This window comes from Halichoerus grypus, chromosome 10, assembly GCF_964656455.1.
Source record: "Halichoerus grypus chromosome 10, mHalGry1.hap1.1, whole genome shotgun sequence".
NCBI lineage: Eukaryota > Metazoa > Chordata > Mammalia > Carnivora > Phocidae > Halichoerus > Halichoerus grypus.
This window is the reverse complement of record NC_135721.1, coordinates 26957850-26978280: the sequence shown is the minus strand read 5'-3', so window position 1 is coordinate 26978280 and position 20431 is coordinate 26957850. Positions and strand designations below refer to the sequence as shown.

Here is a 20431-nt window from a genome sequence, read left to right as displayed (position 1 = left end):
TATTAACTGGGTATCATGTATTCTATCTGGCAACCCTCCATGAAAGGAGGTAGGTGGGTATCTGCAGGAGTGGTGGAGATAAATGGAACTGGAGACTGTCAACTGACTAAGATTAGACTTTATTCTCCAGGCAAAGGGAAATCAACTGGAATTTCTGAGGGAAATAGCAACATGATCAGATTTGTGTTTCAGGAAGATTAATCTGTCTGGGAAAGGTAAGACAAATTAGAGACATGAAGTGTTGGAGGTAGCAATTCAGAGGACAGGTATGAGAGCCTGAATTATGTGAGTAGCAGTAGGATAGAAGTGCTAGGGTAGATCTGAGTGACATAAGAGAGGCAGCGTCATCAAATTAGGGAATCCCAAATGGGCTAGTGAAATGCGCCTAACTGGATTTGTAGAACTAACAAACACCTTTGAAAAAAAATAGGTACCATTGTCAATATTTCTATTTTAAAACTCATACTTGAAATGCCTCTTGGATTGTTTCCCCCACATTTGGGTGTCATTTTCCCAAAAGCTATGTAAACAGCTCAGACTCAATCCTGAGGCCCTACACTAAATTCATGAAGTAGTCTTTCATCATGACAGTGAACTCAGAGCACACACTCAAGAGGCATATGATGGATTAAGGACAGCTTTGAGCTGCCAGTGGGAAAGAAAAACAGAAAAAGACTGAAGACTTCAGCACACCAGAGAGAAACCTTACCTTTTAGTTGTTTTTTATCAAGCATGAAGTTTATCTTTTGCCCCAGGACTGCAATGTTTTCCACATGGGCACAGTGGTTTATAGTCACAATGTGGGTACCCTCCAGAGGTTACCTAAGTCATCCATCAGAGCCAGTCTTCAGTTGTCACATGGGCATCATCTAGACACCACAAATACTGAAAGAGAACAGAATGTGCAGACAGTTTTAGAATTCTTTAAAATTCTTTTTTTCTTCATTTATTCAGATAATATTTATCACATACCTACTATGTTCTAGAGCAGGGGTCATCAAACTAAAGCCCATAGGCCAAATCTGACCTACAGCCTGTTTTTATAAATAAAGTTTTATTGGAACACAGCCACATCCATTTGTTTAGCTGCTTTCAAGCCCCAATGGCAGAGATCCCATGTCTTATGAAGTCAGGAAACTTTCCTAAGTAGACAGTAAATATTTCAGGCTTTCTGGGGCCATTCAGTTGGTGTCACAACGACTCTATTCCACATTACAGAGCAAAAGCAGAGCCATAGACAATGTGTAAATAAATGGCCATAGCTGTATTCCAATATAATTTTATTTACAAAAGCAGGAGGTCAACCTGCAGCCATAATTTGTTACTCCCTAGTCTAGACCATAGAATGTCTCTGGTTTATGTCTCTAGAAAATGCAGTAATAATTTCCCCCAAGAACTAACCAACACTGGCTCAGTATTTTATTTCTCTCCACTAGTGTAGGCACAGAGGTTTGACAAAACATATTTTATTTGTTTGTTTGGGTTTTTCCATTTGATGACTTATCTATCTTGGAAATACAATTTCAACAGATCACAATTAAGTCTCAGGTTCATTTTATTCTCTTTTATTCTTATTCAAATATTTGTTTTATTAGTATTTGTTGCAAAGAAAAGAAAACATCATTTTCATACACTTCTCAAATTCATTTGACTGGAGACATTTTATGGTGTTTTGTTTTATTTCAAGTATATACTTGGGTAAATTGGGTTCTTTGACTAAGTTTGGATGTACAGTCTACCACTGATGACCTATTGCTGGTAGTTGGAAAAGAAAATATATGATCATTTAGTAGGTACACTCTGAATTTAACCATTGCTACATCTTGGGTGATATCCATTATACATGGAATAATAACTTATTAGTAATAATCCAATCCGATACAGAAACCAGATGGTAATTTAATCAGGGAAATTTTAATATCAGGAATTGTTAACTAGTACAAAGGGAATGAGCATTTCACTAGTAAAAGGTAAAGAACACTAAAGAATACAGTAAAAGTACACATGAGAGCAGCCGCTACCAATAGGGCTGAAGAACAGTACCCAAAGAAGGAACCAACTCAGAAGGGGGCTCTACCAGGGCTGAGATTCAGACTTCCTTGGAGTGTATGGCTGTAGCCCACTGGATGACTGGTTTGTTGAGTGCCTGCAGGCTGGGACTGGCAAGCAAAAAACAAACCACTCACTGAGGTGCCAAGATTTTCATGGAAGGCGACTACTGGGGTACCCACAGGACTTGCTAGGAAGCTGCCCACTGGAATGCCTGCAGATTCAATCTCCAACCACCCACTAGGATCCTGGAGAAACTACCCAGAAAGCCACTGGTTGGCCACTACTCCCTAGGAGCAGGAGAAAAGGCAAGGCACAGAAACTGGAAGAGAGGTCCCCCCAGTGCCCTCTACTGACAGGGTCTAGAGCTATGCCAGGTGATGAATGTTTACAGAGTTCAGCTCAAGTATCACAAAGCAAGGCCAAGAAGGGTGGGTTCTAAACTAAAAGTCAATAATTGATGATTGGCAGGAAAAACAACTGCATTTTGCAATTATGGCCTGCAAAAACAGTATTTAATCAATATACTGTATTCTAGTAAAGCTCCATCTATGTATTTTAATATCACCCAAATGCCAGGAACTATAGCTGAGCTCTGAATGTACACCTTCCTCTGGATTTAGTGTAGATGTCTGTTATCAACTCTGTGTTTGTGCAACCCCAAAATTCATATGTTGAAACCCTAGCCTCCGTGCTGTAGTGTGACTGGAGACCATGTCATTATTTCCAGTTTGTCTCATGATTTCTAAATTTGCATCTTTGTTAATGCTTTTTTCTCTGACTGAAAGCCCCCAACCTTCAAAATAAAATATTTTATGAAATCCTACCCATTATTTAAGGTCTGGTTCAAAGGCACCATTTTCATTGTCTTCCCTAAATTTTCCATATGAAATTGTTATCTCTATTCTGGGATCCAGAGTACCATGTGCCAGATTCTGTTACAGGTGCTGGGTATACAGGTGATTAAAACCCTACATACAGGGATTCATTGGAAATGGATAAAACAGACAATGATAAAAGAGACAGGAGGAAAACTAGGAGAGTAGGAATCCAGAAGCCAGTAAGAAGGTGTTTCTCTATAAAAGGAATGATCATCAATGCCAAATGCTACTGAGAAATACAATAATATAAAAACTGAAAAAAGACCACTGAGCCTAGCAAAATGGAAATACCCTTCATAAGAGCTATTTTGGCAGAATGGTGAAAACAAAAGCCTAACTGGAGTGGATCAAAGAGACAATGACAGATGAGGAAGAGACAGTAAGTGGGTAGAGACAAGTTTTTATTTTGCTGTAAAAGGGAGCAGACAAATGGGATGATTGCTTGATCAAAGGTGGGTGCTTTCCTATATTTTAAGGTGAAAGACTTTATAGCATGATTTTATATTTATGGAAGAGATCTACAAGAGAAAGAAAATAGTAAGATGCAAAGAGAAGCCCTTCATGAAGCAAGAGGGACTGATATCTAATAGACAACAACAGAAACTACAGGTTAGAATGGGGCTAGTTCAATCATGAAACAAGAATAAAAAGAGAGGAAAGAAGTGGATGCAGGTACAGTAAGAGATCTGGGGATGAAAAAGAGGTCTATTCTGATAAATTCTATTTTTTCAGGGGAGTAAGCAATGAAGCATTGGGGAAGGGTATTACAGTTTGGAAGACAAGGAAGTGTGAATGAGCCATCTCAAAAAATAAGGTGAATTTGCTAGGCTGACCGTGAGACACCGATGATGTATTTGAGAATTCAACATTGACTAGGTAGCATGATTGTGTTTTTGTCCAACCACACTCTGATGCTTGGGTGCAGAGGTGAAGTATCTGGAGAGTTGGGTTTAATGAATGTAGAGATATTAACAAGTAAGTATGACAAAAAGAGAGAAGGGGAAAAAGTTGAGGGTGTATTTAAGGAACTATTTAGGGTAATGGAGCATGTGTTCTAATCTGGGTGATCAGAAAAGTGAGTACATGAGGATAGGAAAGAGTAATGTAAAAGATACTGAGTAACAGAAGTCCCAGTGGGATCAAAGAATGGATGAAAACAGGAAACTGGAATGATATAGTTATTCCTGCTGACAAGATCTAAAATATGATGGTAGGAAAAAAAGGGTTTTTTTAAAATATGATGGTGGAAGTGGGTAGCTGGTGTGGGATGGTGAAAAAGATTCTTGAGACTGGGAATTAAAGAAATCTTATCCTATCTAATGGCACTTATATAATCCCCAGTCCTGTACAGGAGTTGTACATGTATATTTTCCAAAACATAAGTTTACAGCACCCTTAATGTCTCAGTAACTTTTCTCACATCACCCCCCACAGGACAAAAAAAAAATTAAAAATAAAAATAATTTACCTGGGGGAGGAGCAAGATGGTGGAGGAGTAGGAGAACTAAATTTCGTCTGCTCCCAGGAATTCAGCTAGATAGGGATCAAACCATTCTGAACACCTACGAACTCAACAGGAGATCGAAGAAAAGAATAACAGCAACTCTGAACAGAAAAGTGACCACTTTCTGGAAGGTAGGACTTGCGGAGAAGTGAATCTGAGGCGATATTCGGGAAGACAGATGGCAGGGGACGGGGCCTCCGTCGGCCGCTTCTGGCAAGTGATAGCGCCGCGGAGCACAAAAACCTTTGAGAAATCTGCTCCACTGAGGGACGCTGCTCCAGTGGCTAAGCAGGGGGTGGAACCCTCGCTGGGACAGTGTGGTCTCAGGACCCTTGGGGTCACAGAAAGACCAGGGGTGCTTGAGTGTGGCAGAGCTCCCAGGTATCGGAGCGGGGAAGCGGGCTACAAAGATGGAGGTGAGAGGTGGGCTCTCAGCTCCAGGTTGCCATAAACCGTGATGCGTGGCACAGTTGGGCCACTGCTCCTCCAGCAGGGACCCAACAAGTGGCAAATCCGGGGAGACTCCCCTTCCTCCCCCACAGGGATCTACTGGGTTTGGAGACTCCACACGGGGTCATGTGCCAGAGATAGAAATGCTTGGTCACAGGCCAGGTGAGTACGGAGTGCAGCCGCAGACCCGGGGAGACAGGAGTGGTTGACTGCTTTTCTCTGGGGGCTCACTGAGGAGTGGGGCCCCGAGTTCTCAGCTCCTCCGGGGTGGAGATTGGGAGGCCTCCATTTTCACTCTCGTCCTCCAAAGCTATACGGAAAGCTTGCAGGGAACAAAAGCTCCGGAGAGCAAACCCAAGCAGATTACTTAGCCCAGACCCAGCAAGGGCAGAGCAATTCCGCCTCCGGCAAAGACATTTGGGAACCACGGCAACAGGCCCCTCCCCCAGAAGATCAGCAAGGACCGCCAGCCAAGACCAAGTTTACCGATCAATGAGAATGGCAGAACGCCAGCACTAGGGGAATACAGCACAAAGAAGTCATGGCTTTTTTCCACGTGATTCTTTAGTGTTTCAAAACTAAGTTTTTAATTTTCTCTTTTTTGAATTTTTCTTTTTCCCTTTTTCAACCAACATCTTATCAATCCCTTTTTAAAAAATCTTTTTTATTTTTCATTTTTAGAGTCATATTCTATCCCTTCATAGTAGTTAACCTTATTTTTGGTATATATATATATATATATATAAGTTATATATATATATATATATATATATATATATATATATATAAGTTGTTCTCTCTTTAAAATTGTGGGATACAGTTTCTTCTAACAGCCAATATATACCCTAAATCTCTAGTGTATGGCTTTGTTCTAGTCTCCTGCCTGATCACATTCTCTCCCTTTTTTTTTTTTAATTTCTTTTCTTTCTTTTTTCTTTTTTTTTTTTTTTTTTTTTTTTTTTAAAGATTTTATTTATTTGAGAGAGGATGAGAGGAGAGAGAGAGAGCACATGAGAGGGGGGAGGGTCAGAGGGAGAAGCAGACTCCCTGCTGAGCAGGGAGCCCGATGCGGGACTCGATCCCGGGACTCCAGGATCATGACCTGAGCCGAAGGCAGTCGCTTAACCAACTGAGCCACCCAGGCGCCCTCTTTTCTTTCTTTTTTCAACCAACTTCTTATCAATTCCTTTTATAAAATATTTTATAATTTTCATCTTTACAGTCATATTCCATCCCTTCATAGTATTTACCCTTATTTTTGTACATATATAAGCTTTTCTTACTTTAAAATTTGGGGAGTCAGTTTCTTCTAACAAACCAAAATACGCCCAAAATCTAGTGTGTGGCACTGATCTATTCACCAGCCTGATCATATTTGATCATATTCTTTTTTTTTTTATATACTTTTTTTTTTTCTTTTTTCTTTCTTTCCCTTTCTTTTCCTTCAGTTTCAGGTCTCTTCTGATTTGTTTAGTGTATATTTTCCTGGGGTCATTGTTACCCTGTTAGCATTTTCTTCTCTCATTCATCTATTCTCCTCTGGACAAAATGACAAGATGAAAAAAATCACCTCCAAAAAAAGAACAAGAGGGCGCCTGGGTGGCTCAGTTGGTTAAGCGACTGCCTTCGGCTCAGGTCATGATCCTGGAGTCCCGGGATCGAGTCCCGCATCGGGCTCCCTGCTCGGCAGGGAGTCTGCTTCTCCCTCTGACCCTCCCCCCTCTCATGCTCTCTCTATCTCATTCTCTCTCAAATGAATAAATAAAATCTTTAAAAAAAAAAAAAAAAAAAAGAATAAGAGGCAGTACCAACTGCCAAGGACATAGTCAATATGGACATTAGTAAGATGTTAGAACTAGAATTCAGAATGATGATTAAAAAGATACTATCTGGGCTTGAAAAAAGCATGGAAGATATTACAGAAACGCTTTATGGAGAAATAAAAGAACTAAAATCTAACCAAGTCGAAATCAAAAAGGCTATTAATGAGGTGCAATCAAAAATGGAGGCTCTAGAAATAAGTCAAACAGAGAAAGACATGTATCATATGACCTCACTGATATGAGGAATTCTTAATCTCAGGAAACAAACTGAGGGTTGCTGGAGTGGGGGGTGGGGTGGGAGGGATGGGGTGACTGGGTGATGGACACTGGGGAGGGTATGTGTTCTGGTAAGCGTTGTGAATTGTGCAAGACTGTTGAATCTCAGATCTGTACCTCTGAAACAAATAATGGAATATATGTTAAGAAAGAAAAAAAGAAGAAGAAGAATGTAGCAGGAGGGGAAGAATGAAGGGGGGGAAATCGGAGGGGGAGAAGAACCATGAGAGACAATGGACTCTGAAAAACAAACTGAGGGTTCTAGAGGGGAGGGGGTTGGGAGGATGGGTTAGCCTGGTGATGGGTATTGAGGAGGGCACGTTCTGCATGGAGCACTGGGTGTTATGCACAAACAATGAATCATGGAACACTATATCTAAAACTAATGATGTAATGTATGGGGATTAACATAACAATAAAAAAATTTTAAAAAAATGGAGGCTCTAACTGATAGGATAAATGAGGCAGAAGAGAGAACTAGTAATATAGAAGATTAAACGATGGAAAATAAAGAAGCTGACAAAAAGATAAACAACTACTGGATAATGAGGGCAGAATTCGAAAGATAAGTGATACCATAAGATGAAACAATATTAGAATAACTGGGATCCCAGAAGAAGAAAGAGAGAGAGGGGCAGAAGGTATATTGGAGCAAATTATAGCAGAGAACTTCCCTAATTTGGGGAAGGAAACAGGCATCAAAATCCAGGAGGCACAGAGAACCCCCTCAAAATCAATAAAAATAGGTCAACACCCCGATGTCTAATAGTAAAACTTAGGAGTCTCAGAGACAAAGAGAAAATCCTGAAAGCAGCTCGGCACAAGAAGTCTGTAAACTACAATGGTAGAAACATTAGATTGGCAGCAGACCTATCCACAGAGACCTGGCAGGCCAGAAAGGACTGGCAGGATATATTCAGAGCACTAAATGAGAAAAATATGCAGCCAAGAATACTATATCCAGCTAGGCTGTCATTGAAAATAGAAGGAGAGATACAAACCTTCCAGGACAAACAAAAACTAAAGGAATTTGCAAACATGAAACCAGCCCTACAAGAAATATTGAAAGGGGGACTCTAAGCAAAGAGAGAGCCTAAAAGTAACCTAGACCAGAAAGGAACACAGACAATATACAGTAACAGTCACCTTACAGGCAATACAATGGCACTAAATTCATATCTTTCAATAGTTACCCTGAATGTAAATGGGCTAAATGCCCCAATCAAAAGACACAGGCTATCAGATTGGATAAAAAAACAAGACTCATCGATAGGCTGTCTGCAAGAGACTCATTTTAGACCCAAAGACACCCCCAGATTGAAAGTGAAGGGGTGGAAAACCATTTACCATGCTAATGGACACCAAAAGAAAGCTAGGGTGGCAATCCTTCTATCAGACAAATTAGATTTTAAAACAAGACTATAATAAGAGATGAGGAAGGACACTATATCCTACTTAAAGGGCCTGTCCAACAAGAAGATCTAACAATTGTAAATACCTATGCCCCTAACATGGGAGAAGCCAATTATATAAGCCAATTAATAACAAAAGCAAAGAAGCACATCGACAACAATACAATAATAGTGGGGGACTTTAACACCCCCTCACTGAAATGGACAGATGATCTAAGCAAAAGATCAACAAGGAAATAAAGACTTTAAATGACACACTGGACCAGATGGACTTCACAGACATATTCAGAACTTTCCATCCTAAAGCAACAGAATACACATTCTTCTCCAGTGCCCATGGAACATTCTCCAGAATACATCACATCCTAGGTCACAAATCAGGTCTCAATCGGTACCAAAAGATTGGGATCATTCCTTGCATATTTTCAGACCACAATGCTTTGAAACTAGAACTCAATCACAAGAGGAAAGTCGGAAAGAACTCAAATACATGGAGGCTAAAGAGCATCCTACTAAAGAATGAATGGGTCAACCAGGAAATTAAAGAAGAATTAAAAAAATTCATGGAAACAAATGAAAATGAAAACACAACTGTTCAAAATCTTTGCGATGCAGCAAAGGCAGTCCTAAGAGGAAAGTATATAGCAATACAAGCCTTTCTCAAGGAACAAGAAAGGTCTCAAATACACCAACCTAACCCTACACCTAAAGGAGCTGGAAAGAGAACAGCAAATAAAGCCTAAACCCAGCAGGAGAAGAGAAATAATAGAGATCAGAGCAGAAATCAATGAAATACAAACCAAAAGAACAGTAGAACAGATCAACGAAACTAGGAGCTGGTTCTTTGAAAGAATTAACAAGATTGATAAACCCCTGGCCAGACTTAACAAAAAGAAAAGAGAAAGGACCCAAATCAACAAAATCATGAATGAAAGAGGAGAGATCACAACCAACACCAAAGAAATACAAATAATTATAAGAACATATTATGAGCAACTCTATGCCAGCAAATTAGATAATCTGGAAGAAATGGATGCATTCCTAGAGATGTATCAACTACCAAAACTGAACCAGGAAGAAATTGAAAACCTGAACAGACCTATAACCACTAAGGAAATTGAAGCAGTCATCAAAAATCTCCCAAAAAACAAAAGCCCAGGGCCAGATGGCTTCCCAGGGGAATTCTACCAAACATTTAAAGAAGAATTAATACCTATTCTTCTGAAACTGTTCCAAAACATAGAAATGGAAGGAAAACTTCCAAACTCGTTTTATGAGGCCAGCATTACCTTGATCCCCAAACCAAAGACCCCATCAAAAAGGAGAATTATAGACCAATATCCCTGATGAACACAGATGCAAAAATTCTCACCAAAATACTAGCCAATAGGATCCAACAGTACATTAAAAGGATTATTCACCACGACCAAGTCGGATTTATCCCTGGGCTGCAAGGTTGGTTCAACATCCACAAATCAATCAATGTGATACAATACTTTAATAAAAGAAAGAACAAGAACCACATGATCCTCTCAATAGATGCAGAAAAAGTGTTTGACAAAGTACAGCATCCTTTCTTGATCAAAACTCTTCAGAGTATAGGGATAGAGGGTACATACATCAATATCGTAAAAGCAATCTATGAAAAACCCACAGCGAATATCATTCTCAATGGGGAAAAGCTGAGAGCTTTCCTCCTAAGGTCAGGAACACGGCAGGGATGTCCACTATCACCACTGCTATTCAACATAGTACTAGGAGTCCTATCCACAGCAATCAGACAACAAAAAGAAATAAAAGGCATCCAAATTGGCAAAGAAGTCAAACTCTCACTCTTTGCAGATGATATGATCCTTTATGTGGAAAACCCAAAGGACTCCACCCCGAAACTGCTAGAACTCATACAGGAATTCAGTAAAGTGGCAGGATATACAATCAATGCACAGAAATCAGTGGCATTCCTATACACCAACAACAAGACAGAAGAAAAAGGAATTAAGGAGTCAATCCCATTTACAATTGCACCCAAAACCATAAGATACCTAGGAATAAATCTAACCAAAGAGGCAACTCAGAAAATTATTGAATACTCATGAAAGAAATTGAAGAAGACACAAAGAAATGGAAAAATGTTCCATGCTCATGGATTGGAAGAACAAATACTGTGAAATGTCTATGCTACCTAGAGTAATCTACACATTTAATGCAATCGCTATCAAAATACCATCCACTTTTTTCAAAGAAATGGAAGAAATAATCCTAAAATTTGTATGGAACCAGAAAAGACCCTGAATAGCCAGAGGAATGTTGAAAAAGAAAAGCAAAGCTGGTGGCATCACAATTCCAGACTTCAAGCTCTATTACAAAGCTGTCATCATCAAGACAGTATGGTACTGGCACAAAAACAGACACATAGATCAATGGAACAGAATAGAGAGTGCAGAAATGGACCCTCAACTCTATAGTCAACTAATCTTCAACAAAGCAGAAAAGAATGTCCAATGGAAAAAAGACAGTCTCTTCAACAAATGGTGTTGGGAAAATTGGACAGCCACATGCAGAAGAATGAAACTGGACCATTTCCTTACACCATACATAAAAATAAACTCAAAATGGATGAAAGACCTAAATGTGAGACAGGAGTCCATCAAAATCCTAGAGGAGAACACAGGCAGCAAACTCTTCGACCTCAGCCGCAGCAACTTCTTCCTAGAAACATCACAAAAGGCAAGGGAAGCAAGGGCAAAATGAACTACTGGGACTTCATCAAGATAAAAAGCTTTTGCACAGCAAAGGGAACAGTCAACAAAACCAAAAGACAACCAAAAGAATGGGAGAAGATATTTGCAAATGACATATCAGATAAAGGGCTAGTATCCAAAATCTATAAAGAACTTATCAAACTCAACACCCAAAGAACAAATGATCCAATCAAGAAATGGGCAGAAGACATGAACAGACATTTTTCCAAAGAAGACATCCAAATGGCCAACAGACACATGAAAAAGTGTTCAACATCACTAGGCATCAGGGAAATCCAAATCAAAACCTCAATGAGATACCACCTCACACCAGTCAGAATGGCTAAAATTAACAAGTCAGGAACGACAGATGTTGGTGGGGATGCAGAGAAAGGGGAACCCTCCTACACTGTTGGTGGAAATGCAACCTGGTGTAGCCACTCTGGAAAACAGTATGGAGGTTCCTCAAAAAGTTGAAAATAGAGCTACCATACGACCCAGCAATTGCACTACTGGGTATTTACTCCAAAGATACAAATGTCAGGATCCGAAGGGGTACATGCACCCTGATGTTTATAGCAGCAATGTCCACAATAGCCAAACTATGGAAAGAGCCAAATGTCCATCGACAGATGAATGGATAAAGAAGATGTGGTATATATATAATGGAATATTATGCAGCCATCAAAAGGAATGAAATCTTGCCATTTGCAATGACGTGGATGGAACTGGAGGGTGTTATGCTGAGCGAAATAAGTCAATCAGAGAAAGACATGTATCATATGATCTCACTGATATGAGGAATTCTTAATCTCAGGAAACAAACTGAGGGTTGCTGGAGTCATGGGGGGTGGGAGGGATGGGTGATGGACATTGGCGAGGGTATATGCTATGGCGAGCACTGTGAATTGTGTAAGGCTGTTGAATCACAGACCTGTACCTCTGAAACAAATAATACATTATATGTTATAAAAAAGAAGAAGATAGTAGGAAGGGAAAAATGAAGGGGGCAATCAGAGCAGGAAACGAACCATGAGAGACTATGGACTCCGAGAAACAAACTGAGGGTTCTAGAGGGAAGGGGGGTGGGGTGATGGGTTAGCCTGGTGAAGGGTATTAGAGAGGGCATGTATTGAATGGAGCACTGGGTGTTATACGCAAACAATGAATCATGGAACACTACATCAAAAACTAATGATGTAATGTATGGTGACTAACATAACATAATAAAATAAAAATAAATAAATAAATAATTTATACATTAAAAAAAATTTACCTAACAGTTCTGTTTATTAAGTAGTTAGGTCCAAATGACTTAATATGCATTTAAGTCTAAACAACTTAGTATTTGTTTGAAAAAAATACACATAAATTAAAAGAAAAAAAATAACATTGGGCTAATTGAATAGATGCATAAATTGCCACAATGAAAAGAAGGTAGCCCTCTTAGGAAAAAATTGATCTCCTGACTGGCTTGGAGACTGGATAATGCTGCTGGCATCTGATCTCCCCTAGCACTGTGGCCATGACCTGGGAACCCTGGTTTCCAGTCCAAGGACTGACCCCCATTTGGTGCTCCACACATGGCATGGAGAGCTGGCGGTTGCTATGTTTGTTAAATTTCTCCTTGGGATAATCATCAAGGAGAACAGGGTTCAAGAAGAAAAGCAACTTAAATAGGTTCATATAAGAAGATTGGAAGATTTTTACTAGTTCTGGTTTCTTTTTCCTATTGGTAATAATAATAGTAATAATCACAACTGTAAAAGCTTTGAGGTCCTAATCTCTGACTTGTGGTCTTCACCCTCTCTAACACTGCCCCGTCCACTTGATTGACAAGACCCACATGGACTTTGTCTATTATTATTGCCTCCTAATTGAGCTCTGCATTCAAAGTCTCACTTGACATGTAAAAACTCCTTGGCTTTTTACTTAAAGTTCCCCATAAAACTGTCTGACTTCCTTTTCCAGTATTACCTCTGTCCTTTTTGCATAGGTGATTCTGCCTGAGTTCTTGCTTTCTTCTGGAATGTTCCCACCCACCCGTCCCCACCTGTCAAAATTCTCTCATTTCTTAGGAACCAATCTCAAATGTTGTCTTTCGCATGAAGATTTTCCTGTTGCTTCATTAAATAAATATACTCATTCCCTACTCTGACCTCCTCCACCAACATTTCATACTTCCCTAATATCAATGACCGTGCCCCACAGTATTATATTTCTTTGTCTACTATCTTGAGAAAACCACCAGCTGATAAGCAATTTATAGACTGTGACCATATTTTAGGGAATTAGTCTAGAGCTGGAGATGATCTATTAAATCTGACAGTGGGGGATGAAGCCCAGCTGCTGTACTTGCTAAAGGTTCTCTTTAGGCCTTAATTTCTGATTCAGTGAAATGCAGGTAATATTAACAGCCTCACACACAGATTGACTAACACAGTGTTAAGCTCATGGTAGGTTCCAAATAAATATCAGTTGTTTTTTTTTTTTTTTACATCTTCAGAGACTTCCTGGCTCCTCACACAGAGAATGTACATTTTTCATTCATTTGCACAGAAATGTAGGCCATTAAAAAGGTCATCATACTAGAAACTCAGTATCATCAACTGAACAATCCTGTTTGAATGTCCAGTATGGCAAAATCTTTAAAGAATTAAATTTCCAAATCTCAGTGCCTCCCTTATGGGAAATAAAACATAAATGAACCTAGTGAGCTCCCAATGATAGAGACAGTGAGATAATGAGAGAGACAGTGTAAGTGTAAATGGGGAAAACAGAGGCATGGTGGGGGGGATTGTTTTTTTAATCCTTAAATTCTTATATCAGATCATTATTTTGATTTTGTATTTATCCTTCTTAGTCTGTTCAGTATTTCTTTCTTAATCTGTTCTATTCAGGTTTTAGGTGGAAACGTATTAGTTCTTTTTTTTCTTTTTTCTTTTCTTTTTCTTTTTTTTTTTTTTTTTGCTTTATACTACCTTTCTTAGTCTTTTCTTTTTATTAGTTTTATCTGTCCTCTCATTTTGCATTACCTCCAAATCTAATGTAATTGCTACTGTCAAACAGAAATTCTACTTGTGCTTTCATTTAAAAACTCGTAAGTTGCTTAAGCCTCACAAATTGACCTAATTAAAGAAATGAAATTCTAAAAATTGTACATAAATTGAATTTGTTTTAATTGAATGAATGAATAAATATTGTGTTAAGTGTTCTCTAATACAATCCTTAAGGAATAAATACATTTATAAGTAATTATTTGGGCAAAGTGAATAATTTTACATTGAATTTTTTTTAATGCAGGTTTTCACATATCAGATTTGTTTCATGTGGGATAAATCTGTTATCTCATTCGTGCTTACTTGAAATTCATTTCCATAATGACAAAAAATATATATTGGCTTCTGACAAAATAAAAACCATGTTTAATGAAACAAATTAAGGGGAGAAGTCATGAACTACATTAATAAATTTAGTCCACAGTTTAGAAAGAACAGCCAAATCAAGTGCCCCATCTCATATTCATTTGGAAAAGCCTTCTCTGAACACAGAAAAGAAATATAACTCTATTAAAACCTCAGACACAGGCTGCTAACCAGTTGAATATAATTTGATAGATTTTTTTATGCTTGAAAATGGAGTGGCTTTTGACTGTCATTTCTTCAACAAGATTTGTATAAATGAGGGATGACCGGTTGCATTGTGATATACAAATGATTTGTTCAATCTACTACTTTAACAGTTTTGCTATGGTGATGAAAAACTTACAATGACATTTCCCTTGACATAAATGCAGATCTATAAAACAGAGATTACATCTTCAGGATCACAGAGGGTTTGAGCTAACGGGATCAGAGAGATGGCTTAGTATAATCTTTCCTTTTATATTTCAGGATGTCAAGACCCAGAGAGGTAATGACTATCCAAGATCATCCAAGGTTGTTGACACCTACACCACAGTAACTTTAGGACCCTGTCTCTTCCTCTGTCCCACAACTGAAAACAGAAAATCCAAAATTTGAGTGCTTTCAAAATCTAAAATTTGAGATATTTTTTCTACATTGCATACCTGTGCTACTTTGTGCTTTCAAAATCCAAAATTTGAGATATTTTTTCTACATTGCATACCTGTGCTACTTTGGGGTAGTTTCTGCTTGTTTGTTGTTACATAAAGCGTCATATTCTCTCCAAAAAAAAGCTAAGGTGTTGTCCCTGGGAAAGTTCAAAAATAAGTGGGAAAATATGTATCGAGAATTAGTATATACTGAACAGAGTGCAAAGACACTGAGGAAAATTTAAAAAGAAATCATAATTTTAATGACTCTTTTTATGGGGCTTAAAATTAACAGAAACAGGGCGCCTGGGTGGCTCAGTTGGTTAAGCGACTGCCTTCGGCTCAGGTCATGATCCTGGAGTCCCGGGATCGAGTCCCACATCGGGCTCCCTGCTCAGCAGGGGGTCTGCTTCTCCCTCTGCCCTCTTCCCTCTCGTGCTCTCTGTCTCTCATTCTTTCTCTCTCAAATAAATAAATAAAATCTTTAAAAAAATAAAAATAAAAAAAATTAACAGAAACAACTAGAACAATTATCATCTTGTAGACGGAATAACCATTTGGATACCCTACAGCCACAGGGTCCATGCATCTTCCTGACCAAACCTCCGAAAAGAATAGAGACCAATGCTTCCCACAATTCAGCAACTCACACTTTGTTCTCCAGTGAACTAAGGAACAGGCACTTTGTCACTGGGATTTGCAGCAAAATATGTTCTCAAAATGAATACAGATACTAGGTCAAGAATTTAATACTCCGATTCCAGATCTCCAAATCCACCAGATTAGAAGGAATGAGGTTCTCATGCCAAACCTTTGTTTCTTTGATAAATGCTAGCCCCCACCTGCTTCTCTGGCTGCCCTGGTACTCACCTGTTGGTCCTACTCTGCACTTGTCAGCTGCACTCTGGCAGATCTACAGGAGCAAGCAAAACCCAGGGATGACTCACGCTACCTTTCCCTGGAGTCAGTGGCCAGTAGCTCATTGTTGGCTATGCTCACTGACCTGTTATTTCCCTTCTATTCAGATTGCTTAGCTGCTGTTACTTTGCCTCACCCACTCTAAATTTTTACTCCTGACTCTCATTCTTTTTATCATAAGCATTTATGCCTCTAGAGTTTTACTAAAGCTGTTCCCCTTTACTAAGAGAACTCATTTAGCTCTTTCTCCTTCATGTAAGTTCAGCGTTTCTCCCCAGTCCAGTTAGATGGTCCAATCTCTTCGAGAAGACCCCTCTCCTGATTTCTTATAAATAGAAAAAAAGATATTATTATTTGGTCCTAGCAGATATTTTCTTACATTAATTCTTCTTGAAGGCAAAGGCTCTCCTTTGCCTCTATTTTTTTTTTTTTAGAACATTTACAGTAGGTATTGGGTGGTAATGATGATACTCTACCTCAATTCCTTTGCCCCTTTCATCAGTTCCCTATCAGAGCTTCACTACTGTCCTCCAAATGTAGAGCCAGCATCTTCCCTACTTGTTTATGCCCTGAGCTACTCTAAAAATTCCAGCACTCATTCTTCTAATGAATGGTGTAAACTCACAAGATGACCCTTCTGGCAGAGGCTTGAGAATCACTGACCATTCTATCAGCTGACTTCTGGCTCTTCCCACTGCCTCCTAGACCCAGCTCTCTCTGGTTTATTAGTACAGTTACCAGTTGCCTGTCTGCTTTCTTGTATTCCCAAGGTTTCCTGCTTTCCTTGTTTCTCTGTATTTATGACTTTATTTAAAGAATCACCTTGTTATTGTGTTATTGGTATTTGGGTGGAAAGGGTTTCAATCTGCTAGTTTACTCATCTTTTGGGATACTCTTTGACAACAAAAGCCTTGGCAGGTCAACATACTCTGAGGGACATCAGCACTGGGAGGCAGCATGGTCAGGCCGAAGCATGAAAACCTTTGGCGTCAGAGAAACCAGGATCCAATCTTACTTTGCCATTACTAACTAGCTGATTTGGGCTAAATAAAAATATCCAAACTTCAGTTTTCTCATCTGAAAATGGACATAATATGCATTTTTTGGATTCCTTAGAAAATTGGGTGAAACAATATCTGTAAATTGCCTGGAGTTTTTTTTACTTGAGTTGTAACTCATAAATGTTAAGTTCATTTTATTTCCTTGAAAGCAAATCTGAAGCTATGCTACTCAAATGGTGGTTCATGGCCAACAGCATCTGTATTACCCAGGAGCTTTTTCAAAATATAAAACTTCAGGCTCCACCCTAGACCTGTTGAATCAGAAGCTACATTTTATCAAGATCCCCAAGACATTTGTTTACATATTTTTATGCATATTAAAGTCTGAGAAGTCCTGCTCTAGAGACCCATTTTAATTAAATGACAGCTGTTGGGATGAGATAGAACTGGAGGCAATAGGGAGGTCTGTTAATGCAGCTCCAGAACATTCTGGGGAAGATTCAAAGTTCTGGTGACAAAACTATGGATAGTGTCTTTATCGTTTAAAAGTATAATCTCCTTCCAGGTTTTACTCTCTTCCATTAATAAAATCAATTACATATCATAGAGCCGCTAAGTCTTGTGACAGACATATTGAATAGACACAGTTCCAGTGCTCCACCACCATGCAGTTCATAGGGATGGCTCTATGCCAGGTGAGTAAATCCACCCAACCAGTAATGTATCTCAAGAAAGCCTTTCCCGTGGCACCTGCAAAATGAATTATTAGATCTACAAGCAGACTATGAGTGTAACTCTTCATGCCTGAGCCCAACATACATACAGGCACAGGTTTCCTAGGTCTACTGACCCTGTTCAGAAGATGCTTCAGCCTTTGTGCTATAGCCAGGATTTATTCCTAAAGCTGTACTTTCAATTTCTGGGGTCTTATAATGATGCATTCTCACAGGATTAAGCATTTTGAGGACTGTTTGAAATATCAAATGTGGATCAGTCAAAAAATAGTGTTGGGAGGAAACAGCTACACACTGTACATAAAAGATGATCCCACAACTTACCTTCTAAGACATCCCTGAAATTTTAGTACTCAAGGCTGCTGATTCCATTTAGGAAACTAAAAAGAACAGTGATTGATAGATTACTTGAAGCACATTTAATTTGCCTCAACTGGTTGTTAGATCACATAGGAATGACAAGAATATTTTATGGCAAATGTTGGAGTCTGGCCGAATGTAATGAATGTTTCATACTTCTATTTAAGGCCCTATATTTTACTTGTTTACAAACATTTAAAAACAAATGACTATGTCCTCTTGACATAGGAATATCTCAAAGCAAAGTAACTGCCAAAATTCTCAAGATACTTGAAGCACTCATTAAAGTTTGGAGTCTATCACAAAGAAGTGGAAAGACATTCCATGCTCATAGATTGGAAGAACAAATATTGTTAAAATGTCTACACTACCCAAAGCAATCTGCACATTTAATGCAATCCCTATCAAAATACCAACAGCATTTTTCAGGGTGAGAACAAGCAATCCTGTAACTTGTATGGAATCACGAAAGACCCTGAATAGCCAAAGCAAACTTGAAAACGAAAAACAAAGCTGGGGCCATCACAATTTGAGACTTCAAGTTATCTTACAAAGCTGTAGTAATCAAATAGTATGGTATTGCCACAAAAATAGACACACAAACCAACAGAAGAGAAGAGAAAACCCAGAAATGAACCCACACTATATAGTCAATCTTCAACAAAGCAGGAAAGAATATCCAATAGGGAAAAGATAATCTCTTCAACAAATGGTGCTAGGAAAACTGGACAGCAACATGCAAAAGAATGAAACTGGACCACTTTCTTAAACCAAACACAAAAATAAATGCAAAATGGATGAAATACCTAAATGTAGAGGACTGAAACCATAAAAATCCTAGAGGAGAACACAAGCAGTAAGTTCTTCGAAATTGGTCATACCAACTTCTTTCTATATATGTCTCCCAAGGCAAGGGAAACAAAAGCAAAACTAAACTATAGGGACTTCATCAAAATAAAAATATTCTTCACAGTGAAGAAAACAATCAACAAAATTAAAAGGCAACTTATGGAATGAGAGAAGATATTTGCAAATTACATATATGATAAAGGGTTAGTATCCAAAATATATAAAGAACTTATCAAACTCAACACCCAAAAAACAAATAATCCAGTCAAGAAATGGGCAGAAGACATGAACAGCTCCTTCTCCAAAGAAGACATACAAATGGCTAACAGACACATGAAAAAATGTTCAATATCATAGTCATCAGGGAAATACAGATCAAAACCACAACGAGATACCACATTACACTAATTAGAATGGCAAAAATTAACAAAACAGGGGTGCCCAGGTGGCTCAGTTGGTTAAGTGTCTGTCTTCAGCTCAGGTCATAATCCCAGGATCCTGGGATCGAGTCCCACATCGGGATCCTTGCTCAGCAGGGAGCCTGCTTCTCCCTCTGCCTGCTGCTCCCCCTGCTTGTGCTCTGTCTCGCTCTCTCTGACAAATAAATAAAAATCTTTAAAAAAAATTTTTTAAATAAAAAACAAAAATAAATAAAAATTAACAAGACAGGAAACAACAAATGTTGGTGAGGATGTGGAGAAAGGGGAACCCTCTTACACTGTTGGTAGGAATGCAAGCTGGTGCAGCCACTCTGGAAAATAGTACAGAGGTTCCTCAAGACATTAAAAATGGAGCTACCCTACGACCCAGCAATTGCACTACTAGGTATTTATCCCAAAGATACAGATGTAGTGAAAAGAAGGGGCACATGCACCCCAATGTTCATAGCAGCAATGTCCACAACAGCCAAACTATGGAAGGAACTGATATGTCCTTCAACAGATGAATGGATAAAGAAGATGTGGTTCATAAATACAATGGAATATTACTCTGCCATCAGAAAGGATGAATACCTACAATTTGCATTGACATGGATGGAACTGGAGGGGATTATGCTAAGTGAAATAAGTCAAGCAGTGAAAGACCATTATCATATCCTTTCACTCATATGTGGAACGTAAGGAATAGCATGGAGGACCACAGGGGAAGGGAGGGAAAACTGAATGGGAAGAAATCAGAGAGGGAGACAAACTATGAGAGACTCTGGACTTCGGGAACCAAACTGAGGGTTACAAAAGGGAGGAGGGTGGGGGGATGGGGCAACTGGGTGATGGGTATTAAGGAGGGCACGTGTTGTGATGAGCACTGGGTATTAAAAGCAACTAATGAATCATTGAACACTACATCAAAAACTAATGATGTACTTACTATATGTCAGC

General features: G+C 38.9%; 1 long non-coding RNA gene across 2 annotated transcripts in view; it reads right to left on the bottom strand.

The window, feature by feature from the left end:
• Positions 1-715: 715 nt before the first annotated feature.
• The window catches only part of LOC118536220 (uncharacterized), a 207305-nt gene continuing 187589 nt past the window's right edge, over positions 716-20431 (bottom strand). For both annotated transcript variants that reach the window (XR_013442159.1, XR_013442160.1), the window contains exon 5: positions 716-885. This is a non-coding gene — a long non-coding RNA (uncharacterized LOC118536220). The remainder of the gene's footprint in view (positions 886-20431) is intronic.